This window comes from Biomphalaria glabrata, chromosome 15 (assembly GCF_947242115.1).
Source record: "Biomphalaria glabrata chromosome 15, xgBioGlab47.1, whole genome shotgun sequence".
NCBI classification, from domain to species: Eukaryota; Metazoa; Mollusca; class Gastropoda; family Planorbidae; genus Biomphalaria; species Biomphalaria glabrata.
The window spans coordinates 15,416,234-15,428,615 of NC_074725.1; positions in this window are offsets into that span (position 1 = coordinate 15,416,234).

A 12,382-nucleotide genomic window follows, 5' to 3' on the forward strand; every position below is an offset into this window, starting at 1 on the left:
TTTTGACGCTCCATGCATACCTTTGCGGTTTGCAGATAATTTTATCCACAAGCCATATTCTTTAGTAGATATGGAATAATCGAGCCCCTGTCACAATGACCGAGCTTGGACAGCCCAGAGATAGGTCTTCATGACATGATAAGTAGTGAACTATTGAATATTGCACCACGCGTGCAACGATAAAATGTTAGCAAGGTGTCAAGTCTCTAAAATAACAGAAAAACAAGCATACAAATATTTAAAAAATACACCTAAGCTTATTTAAAGGGAAGAACTCCACACTTACAAACACATCTCTCAATAAAGAAGAAGCCATTTCCTTTATTCGATATCAAACAAAATAATTAATTAATTGCCAACAATTAATTGACTAATTGGTTAATTTTTAAAATAATTATGTAAAGTTTTAACTTCTTTCGAGAATGGGTGTGGGAGAAATAACGTGTTCAAAATTTCTACCAGGCAGACAGAAAGAGTTGATTTAAGCTGTTATAAAAGAAGAAACTTTTTAATTCACTCAATCCAAACCTCACGTAACATACTCACCATTTCTACATTTAGGCTTTAGACAAAATTCACAGCTAGGGATGCCGTTGACTTTGTTTTCCAGCATCAATCTTCAATCAGAGTAAGTCTTTCACCAGACTCGGACAGAACTTCTTGATTTTCTGGACAAGAGAATGAACTATCTCCCCTTCTTTTTAAACTCTCACCAATTGCTTTCTTCCTTACTAGAGAACTCCCTCCCTCTCCTCTCTCTCTCTCTCTCTCTGTCTCTCCAATAAGCTCATCTCAATAGCCCTACTCATTGATAACAGCCTACGGAGGGCTTTTCCCACTAATTAATTCTTAAATTCAAAGGAGACATTCTCTACTGGAGACAACACGAGAAAACTAAAGCCGTTTCCAATGCTTTTTTCACCATTTTTTTCCCTTTAAAAACGAAGAACTGTTAGCTTTTGTTTAAAAAAAGTTACATACAATGAAACAGACACACACACACACTTACGTATTTTAATGTTCTTGAATCTCAAAGGACTTGACCTGACTTGTAAAAAAAAATAAAAAGTTCCCCATTCAGACCTTGTGGTCTATAGGACAGATGATGTAAAGGTCATCTGTTTTTGTGGCCTACGGTTAACAAGAGTGTCATATGGCCAGCACAACGACCAATGGTCTTTACTTTTCCCCAACTAATGTCAGATACCCATTGGAGCTGGGTGGAGTTTTCACTAGAATTCGAGCCCGGACCCCCGGTTCGGAAGCCAAGCGCTTTACCGCTCAGCCACAGCGCCTCCATTGCCTGACTTGACCTGACTTAATACTGTTTTCACAGTTCATCGTTGTACCAGGTCTGCGAGACTCTAGATCAGTGACGGGTAAGCTTATTTTAGACCCGGTCCCAAAACTCGACACCACAATCAGACTGATTCCCTGGTCAAGGCCACATTCTATATATGCTTGCTAGTCTTGGACGCTGACTGCAGAGCTAGAGAGGAGGATCCTAGCAATGGAATTGAGATGCTACTGAAGGATCCTAGGTCTCACATTTAAAGACCGCGTCAAAAACGAAGAGATTAGAGACAGGGTCACTACAGCGATTAGACCCCACGATTACCTGCTAACTAGTGTAAACAACAAACAAACTAAAACTCTATGGCCATATTACAAAAACTTTGATGCTCACTAAGACCTTCCTTTAGGGTACAGTACCAGGAAAAAAAAGAAGAGGCAGGCAGAGAAAACGATGGGAAGACAACATTAAAGATTGGACGGGCCTGCCATTGAAAGAGGTTCCTCGCAAGGCGAAAGACAGAGAGGGATGGAGAAAGACGGTCGACAAATATTGTGTGGTTCCCCAACGGTCCAGCAGACTATGGGTTAGGTGATGAAGTTGGTGAAAAACTTAGAGAAAATATTTTGAAGGCCATAATATTTAGAAAATAAGAATGATAAAATTTAGTGTTTGATCTTGCTTTAATAGGGGGCGTGGTGGTTTTAATATGGGGAGTGGTGATTGAGTGGCAAACTCTTTGGCTTCCGTACCTAGAGGTATCAGATTCGAATCTCGGTGAAGACTGGGATTTAGAATTTAAGTATTGTTATGTCCACTCAACTCTAATGGGTGCATTAGTTGGGACAAAGTAAAGGCGGTTGCTCGATGTGCTGACCATATTACATCCTCGTTAACCGTAGGCCGTAGACCAAAGAGACAGAAGACGTTTACATTTATCTGCCCTAGAGGTCACAAGGTAAGAGTACTTTACTAGCTTCAGTGATATCAAAAATGATACTAGAGTGTCGTATAATACTGTTGGTGTTTTGATGATAGTTCGTCATGATTTGGGTCAAGTGGTTCCAATGGGGGACGTAGGAGCTGGATGTTCATTCCTCAAATCTATTTATCATTTCAATCAATTGAAGCCTGATTTTACTACTTCACAATGTTCAATAAAAGGCAATCTGAAAGTATGTCAATCTTCTTCACAAGCACTGATCTAACATACGGCTGCTAGTGAGGTTCTAGTCTTTGAATTTCTTCCCAGCACTTTCCTGCACTCCCAGCTTGCGTCGCCATGCTGTTTTTGGTCTTCCTCTGCGTCTTGTGCCATGGGGGTTCCAATCTAAGGCCTGTCTTTAGCCCTGGGGGTTCCAATCTAAGGCCTGTCTTTAGCCCTGGGCTTTCCAATCTAAGGCCTGTCTTTAGCCTGGGGGTTCCAATCTAAGCCCTGTCTTTTGCAATGGGGTTCCAATCTAAGCCCTGTCTTTTGCCCTGGGGTTCCAATCTAAGGCCTGTTTTGTGCCCTGGGGGTTCCAATCTAAGGCCTGTCTTTAGCCCTGGGGGTTCCAATCTAAGCCCTGTCTTTTGCAATGGGGTTCCAATCTAAGCCCTGTCTTTTGCAATGGGGTTCCAATCTAAGGCCTGTTTTATGCCCTGGGGGTTCCAATCTAAGACCTGTCTTTAGCCCTGGGGTTCCAATCTAAGGCTTATCTAGCTCTTTTGTTTTCCGCATTTTTGTTAAGGTGTGATCAGTCCATATCTCCACTTTTTTTTCTAAGAGCTGCACTTCTAGATGTTTGCCTATCTCCATTTCTACTTTGTTAGTAAGAGACCCTGGAGGGTGGCGTGTTGTTTTTTTTTTTTTTTGAGATCTTTTATCCCACCATTAACACAAAGGATGCATGAGAAGGAGGATGATGACAATACAGACCGAATTAGCTAACTTCACAGCCATACAACAACAACGCAGCCAGAAAACGTATTATTTTTCCACAAGGCACTTATTATCCTTTAAAAAAACAACAACAACAACAAAAAAACAACAACATATCTTAAGCCAGTTAAATAAATTATTTAGCGCACACCAAAAAAAAAAACCAACAAACAAAATAAAAAAAAATATATAAAAGAAAGTAAGCATAATTACTATAATGTCTATAAAAAATGCAAGATTTATCTCCCTTTTTCTAAACAAAAAGAAACACATTATTTAATTAACCAATTGGTGAATAATTTGATTGATTTACTGCTTTGCCATCGATAATGAATAATTGTTCAAAGTTTCAACTAGACCCGAGAAAAGGACGTGGGATAAATTAAGTCTGCAACATTTGTACCAAACGGACAGAGTAAGTTGATACAAACTATGTAATAAAAGCGAAGGGTTTAAGCCTCTGTGAGTGCACCTTTAAAAAAGCATAATGGCCTGGTTATTATTTGCACCACTATAGAGTTAAATGTTATCTATTACATTTTGAATCCCTGTACATAAATATGACCACAACTTTCACTCTTAGTATTTTATGATCTTGAAATATTTTTTTTGTTCAGAAATGTTTCATCTATTTCCTTCTCGTACAAATACAACAACCCTGCCTGCCTAGTGGAGTCTGTCAAATTCTTAGCGTTTCAACCACGTCTGCAAATGTAAATGTAATTCTTAAAAAAAAAAAAAAACACGGGGAGGGGGGGGAGGAGGGGAGAGAATCAAGCGATGAAAGAGCAACACGAAATAAATTTCATTTCAGACAAATGTCAAGCAGTAGCCACAGTTGTGATCTATTCATCAGCTGGACAAGTGGCGATCTAAGCATCGCACTCAGGGATAGATCTTTGATTAATTTCCTCATCCGCGACCTTCTATGATCCTTTTGCGGGCGAGGAACTGGCCATCGGACGACAAGGAGGGGTGGGGGAGGGCGTTTCATCACGAAGGGCGCAGCAGCGTTTTACTGCGTTTAATCACGGCACTCAAGCAAATAGTCCCTCCGCCATTGGAAAAACACAATTTCTCTTGAGCAGACGACAGGGTTGGCTAGAAAAAGATTCAGTATTAATGACGACAAGGGTCAAGCCTCGTTTTCGGGCCACATACGTAATACACAAAGTCAACATGGCCGCTGCGACCAAAGAAAGATTACCCTTGCCCCCTGTCCAAGTCCCCTAAAACCAGAGCGAGCGAAAAAAAAAATGATTACGCGCTAGTTATGATTACTCCCCTTGTTGCCATTTTGGGTCGGTACCAGGGGAGATAATAGACAAAGATTTGTGCCTCTTTGCGCTCCTTGTGCCGCTGCAGAACACAAATCAAATCCCTAATGCAGGCCACGTGCTGTTTTACTTATGGCCAATCTGTCCGGCTCGTGCTGATAAATGGGAAGCCAATCGCTTCTGGGTGTTTAGGTCCTGGCCTGCAAGTATCTGAACTGTGATACACAGCAATGAGTCTGTACTGATGACAGAGGGGTCATTTTACACAAGAGTGATGTACCAAACACTAACCAAATTTGTGAATCTCTATCGTGACGTTGGAGAGCAACGATTAGGGTCGCCATTGCAAGATGTATTAGTTAGTTGACCTGGCAATTCTTTACATTTGGAGGCATGTCTAAAGTTTATGTGTTTCATCTTTTTTTGTTTTCAAGTAGGGAAACAATACTAGCCTAGATCAAAATTAAACAAGGTCTACATACAACACAAAAACCGAAACAAAATCTGAAGTGCTGGATTTAGACTTGAAAAGGGAAAGAAGAAAGTACTTGAGTTATATGGGGCCCTTTAAAAATCCAGATATTATTAGTCAGTTCTAAATATTTCTTGGGGGACCTAAGCTTTAGCATGTGTTCCTAATAGGTAAATCTGGCCCTAAAAATCTGGAAATCTCTGGAAATGGACTAGATCTAGCTCAACGTAAACCCATCAAATAAAAACTGGTAAAATCAAGGTATTAGAAAAGTTGTCCCCTGTTTTCCCTCTATCATTTCCTTCGGTAAAAGCTTTGAATTAGAGCTTCAAAGAAAACACAGTAAAGGCAATTTTCTGTTTTTGGGTAAAATTAGAACTACTGAAATTTTCCCTGGTTGAGAGTTGCCAGAGAATGGCAGAGAATGCCGATCATGTCCTTCAGAAGCTGCACTTTATCTTGATCAAGACACTACCTCCAAAACACCTCTATAGAATAAAAAATATATTGAGATCTTCCTGATCTGGGAACCACTGTGTAGTTCATCTCAGATAAAAGAAGAGAGTTATCTGAACATTAGAATGAAAACGCAAAACAGATCCAGTATTTGTGATTTTGCAGTAATAACGATTTTCATTATAGGCTGTATAGGTGCTAAAAAAATAGCTCTCGAAAAAAAAGAAGAGCATCTGACGTGATACTCTCTCCCGCTAACGATTTCTTTTTTAAAACAAGTAACCTAAGCAGATTGTTTTGATACTGCTGAAATCAAGTCAGGATTAGAATTCCTTTTTTTTTTTTTAATCCTATTCATATACACTACCATCGTTATCTGGATAAAGTAAATCTCTACAATAAAACACTACTCTCTTGAACCCTTTCACATTACTAAATTGGAAAGTGTTGACAATAATATTTAGATCGATCTATTTACCACATGGTTACCACTTTTTACAAAGGTTATATGAACTCACGTTGTCTGTCTTCTGGTACGAATTTTGTACACGTTACTACTCCCATACCCAATCTCAGACCAAGTGGAGATTCTGATTTATTTTTTTTTGTTCCTAATAAAACTCAATTGAAAAAAAAAATACCTATTAGTCAATTAATTATCGGTAATTAATTAATCTGCTTGATTTAGATAAAAAGAAATAAATTATACATTATTGAAATATATAGCTGTAAATGTGGAGTTCTTCTCGTTAAATTATCCCTCCCCTCCTTTATAAGTATGTTTCTTTTGTCTGCAGTTGCCAGATGTGAAGACATTTCTTTTCCTAATAGATGTCTTGTTTAGGCTCATAGTTGGCTGTCATATCTATCCATACCTCCCCCCTCCCCCCACTTGTTTCTCGATGTTATATTTGCACTGATCCCCCCTCTCCCTCCCTCCCCCCACTTGTTTCTCGATGTTATATTTGCACTGATCCCCCCTCTCCCTCCCTTTTGCCTTATTATTCCCGTCGTCTTCTTCTTCCCCATGTGATACAAAGTTTTTGTTGACTCAATGACAAATCATCCCCACCACAAATGGGAAGTGGAATGCGTTACTGCCGGGCACCTTCCCCAGCACCATGTTCCCCCTGGCCACCCCCAATAAAATTCTCTCCAAGCCCCTTCCCCCCCCCCCCCCAACTCCTTTCCCTAAAGACTTTGACTCACATCTGAGGCTGTATGCCTGGTGCCAACTACAAAAGAAAAGAAGACAAAACTTCCGGAAAACTTGTTCTTCTTTCCTTTTACTCTTGGAGTAGTCTCCCCTAGTTTTTAATTAGCTCTTGGAAATAATGTCCCTTTCTCTGAGTCCATTGTTGAAAAAGTCCGATAACTCTCAACTAAAAGAAGACAAAAAAAAAAAAGAGAAAAGAGGAAATGTCCGGCGAAACAGAGGCAGAGGTTTTTCTCACTCTCCTAATTAAGATCTCTATTGTCTGTTTCTATTCTTCCACTTCTTCAGTTTTCTAAAGGCGAATTTTTTCCCCCTCCGCCCGTCTCTATGGAAAATGTTGTAGCAAGATTCATTAGAGAAACTTGGATGTGAATGCAACTGAGAAATGTATCCGCTAGTCCAATACAGTGATTGTTTAAAGCCGGCTTTCTTTTTGGATTCTTTTCTCAGTTACTCACACTTCCTGGCAGGAGGCAAGAGACACTATTAGAGCAGTGACAAGAATGAAGCAAACCTTTCCCAATAGAGATGATTCTCTCCTTACTGGCTGCTTGGGGTCTTCCACACCAGGGCTGTACTTCAGAGTAAAACATTGATACAGCAATTTAAACTATTTTATATATTTATTTTATGTTAAACTCATCTCACCCTTTTTATTTCAATTTTTAAAATTTGATAATTCTTTTGTAATTGGTAACGATGGTGGTAATACTCAGTATACACCACCTGCCGCAATGGCTCTAATATGATGAAAAAGCTAAAAATGAATAGCACAACTGCTGAGGTTTCCTTAAAAAAAAAAATAAAAAAATCCGGCTCTAATAAAATGTCAGTAGTGAAAAAAGTAATTACGCCTATTTTATTTAATAGCACCCCTTTATAGATTCAATGTCATTCCACTATCAATTCTAAATTTTTAAAACGAAGAAAACCCAGACTTCGCGAATGATAAATTAAAAAAAAAAAGGGGGGGGGAGGGATGTGGGGCAACAAATCCAATTTTATATTTACTAGTCATAATGTTATTGAAGAATAAGATATTATCTGCCAACGTTTTTAGTATTTATAAGAAAGCTACTGGCTCGGACTTGATGGCTAGCCGATTTGATGGGCTCCATTCTTGTTTCAACAGATTCAGCGATGCACCAGCGCTTTAGGTAAGTCTCATCTAATATTAAATGATTTAGTTGCTCTCTTCTCGCTCACATCCAAACAGAACACACGACACAAACACACACACACACACATACAAAAGTGTCATTAAACACGTTATCGCCAGGCATTGCATTATGGGCCATTACTAACAGGGCTATCTGTGCCCACTGATCAGCGACACACTCACCACGCTTAATGCTCGTTTCATAATTGAAGACGAGCGAAAGAGTCGATCGCCGGCTCATTGATCGCTGGTTGGAAGTGACACAAAAGATATTTAGAGTTCAATTTATTTCCATTCAAAAAGCATGTCATCCAGAGGCGTTGCTTGCATTTTATATTGCAGGTATGTCTTTCAGAGGCGTAGATAAAAAATATTTAAAGGCATGTCATCCGAGAACATTGTTTGCGGTTTACTGGAGGTATGTCATCCAGAGGCTTTCATAGGCGTTATTTGCAGGTTTTCTGAAGGTATGTTATTCAGAGGCGCTGTTTACGTTGTTTTTGAAGGTATGTCATCCATAGGCGTTATTTGCAGTTTTCTGAAGGTATGTCATCCATAGGCGTTATTTGCAGTTTTCTAAAAGTATGTCATTGTCACGTAGCATAAAGCAGCTGTTGCTTTAAAGTTTATTTTTAGATTCTGCAGCGTCTGCACAGCAAGGTGATGGGGACGAATGTCTTCGAACTGAAGCTTGCTTTCTTGGAACAGAAGCGGGAAAGAGTTCCATGACCATAAAAAGATGTTGATTGTTTCCAACTATAGTAAGATGTAGATGATAACATGTATTTGAAAGGACGGAGATAGTGGTAGTTGAGAGCTTGAACGAAGGCAGTAAACTTGGTTCATTAAATTGTATTGTACAGTGTGTATATTTTATTCAAGGGATTCCTAGTTCCAGAATTAAAGCTTTGTATTTTATTGTTGATGGATCTGCGTTGTTTGAATGAATAGTTTACATTTGAATCTCCGGGCAGAACGATTAAAGTTTGCGTGTTCAGTATATGCTTAACATCAGAAACGGATTGTCTGATCAACACAATTTTATCGAAACATCAAGACATCATCACATCTAGCACTCAAATATCGTTACAGTCATCCATTGGCGTTTTTTTGTGGTTTTCTAAAGGTCTGTCATTTATAGGCTCTGTTTTCACACCACAAAGGACATAACTATATAACTACGTCCATTCAACGTCAGAGTTAGACAGAGACCTGTCGTCACAGAAGGCCTGAACACTGACCCGCAACATCGCAACCTATTAGCAGTTTAGACCAATCACAGACATCACAGGTCTGTACGACGTGGCAACGAGCTATTGGTCTCCACACAGGTTGAGACGTCGCAGGTCAGTGTTCAGGTCTTCTGTTGCGAATGGTCTCGGTAGAGGTAAAAAAGACTAGCTCTATATTTGTGCTGAAATGCGCAGTGGTTATCCAGACGACACGTTTTCCAAAGAGTTTTTCTGTGCCATTAAAAGCTTTAAATTTTAAAAGGGATTCAATAGGGCGAGCTCTGCCTTCTCTAACATTCTGTCTGATCGAAATAGTTGCAACAGATACGTGCTGATCAAAAACTGTCGCTTATAAACAAAATCTTTTAGAATGCATGAACCATAGACTTATATATTATATCTAGACTGGAAACCGGAAATAAATTCTTATCCGCGACTGATCGATCGTGAACATTGTGTAGAAAGTTGGATCAAGTCGTTGTTTTGTCAAGTAGTTAAAAGAGGTGAAGTTGTTGTTGTTTTTTTTCAACCCTAACCTATGTAACATATAATTTTATTTTTTAGATTTAGAATTGGACCGCTCCCCCCCCCACTCAAAAGTTTATGGTTTGGGGGGGGGAGGGCGGATTGATGCCATCGCCCCCTACGACCCCACCAAATCGGCCAACATACTAGAGGGGGGGGGGGAAATAGTTTGAAATATAAATAATTAGTATATATTATTAACATAAGTAATAAATTCGTATGCAAATTGTGTGAATTCTATACTAAAATTTGTCCGCGGGCGGGGGGGGGTCGGCCGAGTTGGGGTGCGATCGCCCCTACCGCCCTCCCCCTCCCCCATGAATCCGCCAGTGCTATAAATAGAAGCTGCGAATCTGTTAAAACCGGTTCTAGCAAGTTATTTGTGTCTTGATTGAATATCAATATTCTTAATAATAATTTAAGAGTGTCAAGTAACTCCTCGTTATTACTGGTATTACTTAAGATATATGCTTAGCCACTATTTGTATTAGGCACAGACCAGAAGCGGTTTGTGGCCTTTAAAGCACGAGCCTAATGACAAGCTGATGGTGTCAAATACATGAACTCAAACATCTACCCACTATACAACTTAGATTGTACTTAAGAAAGCTTTACACTATAAAACCAAGATTGCACTTTACCTTTGAAAAATTTACATTAGTTACATATAAGTTTATATATTCTACATGGGTCATCCCACATACTACTTTACAATTGGTGGCCATATACATACACACACACCATCTCATGTTACAAAGATTCGTTTACGATAAGCAGATCTGTTAAAAAATGCTGTTAATTTTAATTAATCAATCAGTAATAGAGTTTAAAGCAAGAAAGTAAATAAAAAACAATATGAATATAGGTATGTTATTTAGAAGATTTGCAAAAACTTCAGTAAAACGAGCTGTTTGAGTCATGTAGGTATTCGACTCCGGCTCCGGCCGAACATCAGATTTTACTATCCAGTCATATCCGGATCCGGCCAAATATCAATAAGTACTATCCGGTGCACCCCTAGCCTAGATAGCGTTAAACAAAAGGCTTTGTTAAAAAATAAATTCTTAGAGGTTCGCGCAAGAAAAATAAAGTTCTAAAAATATATTAATTAGTCCACGTGGGTGGGGCCATAAGATATTTTATCTAGATAGAAAGCGGTTGGTGGGCAATATAGACAAAATTACGTAGGGACGGATCGACCTGATTTGACTCTCTGACTTACTGACTGACTTGAATGACTGACTGACTGACTGACTTACTAACATTTCATGGTCGCCAGAATATTTAATAAGTATTAGTGTAGCCTAGACCACTCAGATAGGTTTTAAAAAACATGTCAGCCCTAAATATTTAGTTAAGAATAAGATTTTGGTTCAGAGATGGGGCTTATTTAGTTTATAATTAATGCTAGGCTATAGAGTTAAGTTTAGAGTTAGGTTTTTTTTTTTTTTTTTTGACGCCAGGTCTAGGCTATTTAGTTTAGAAATAGGCCTAATGCTAGGTATTAGAATTTAGTTTTAGAAATAGGCCTAATGCTAGTTATTAGAATTTAGTTTTAGAAATAGACCTAATGCTAGGTATTAGAATTTAGTTTTAGAAATAGGCCTAATGCTAGGTATTAGAATTTAGTTTTAGAAATAGGCCTAATGCTAGGTATTAGAATTTAGTTTTAGAAATAGGCCTAATGCTAGGTATTAGAATTTAGTTTTAGAAATAGGCCTAATGCTAGGTATTAGAATTTAGTTTAGAAATAGGCCTAATGCTAGGTATTAGAATTTAGTTTAGAAATAGGCCTAATGCTAGGTATTAGAATTTAGTTTTAGAAATAGGCCTAATGCTAGGTATTAGAATTTAGTTTAGAAATAGGCCTAATGCTAGGTATTAGAATTAGGTTTAGAGTTAGGTCCTATTTTCAACGTTAAAAGTAACACCTTACTCTAAGCCTAATACAAACAAAAATATTAAAATTCAAAAAAAAAGAAAGCTCGTTATTAAGCGTAGTTGTATCGATTGATTTGGATCAGTCTAATTACATTTGTATTAGATTGGGACCGAATTGCGATAGTTTAAAAGTATATTAATATTTGGGTAATAAGACCAAGGTCACCTTTAAATGGAATCTATGTTTGTCCACAAAAGTTTTATTTTTTTATCTATCTTTTTTTATCATTGATAAAAATCTTGAAATCTATTTTCTGTAACTGCTTTACAAAAACAATTTTAAAACTATGAAAATTTTTTTTTAAAGTCATTTAAAAAAAAAAATGAAAAATGTGAAACGTATCTAAAGGAAAGAACTCCGTGCTTAAAGCTATATATCTCAACAATGTAAAAAATATTTTCCTTATTCTGCATCATACAAAAAAATATAAATAATTACCCTTAATTAAACCCTTAATTGGTTACGTTTGAAAATTAATTCATTTTTTTTATTAGATACATTAAATTATTGTTTAAATTTTCAACTTGATCTGAGAAAGGGTGTGGTAGAAATGAAAGGTTAAATTATCTAAGGGGACAAAACTCTACATATTTAGCCGTATCTGTGAATACTGAAAGTTTTATTTCCCTTGTATGTATATACAAAATAATTAATTACCAGTAATACATGGACTCATTGAATATTATTTTGTATTAATTCATGAATAATTAATTGTGCAACGTTTCAACGTGACCAAAGAAGTGGGTGTGTACAAACATCTGACCAGACAGACAGAGTGCATGGATAGAAGATTGGTAAAAAAAAAAAAAAAAAAGGTGCTCAAGTCTGAATTCGAACTCGAGACACAATTGATGGAAAGAAGACTTCTTAGCCACTGAGCTATCCAAG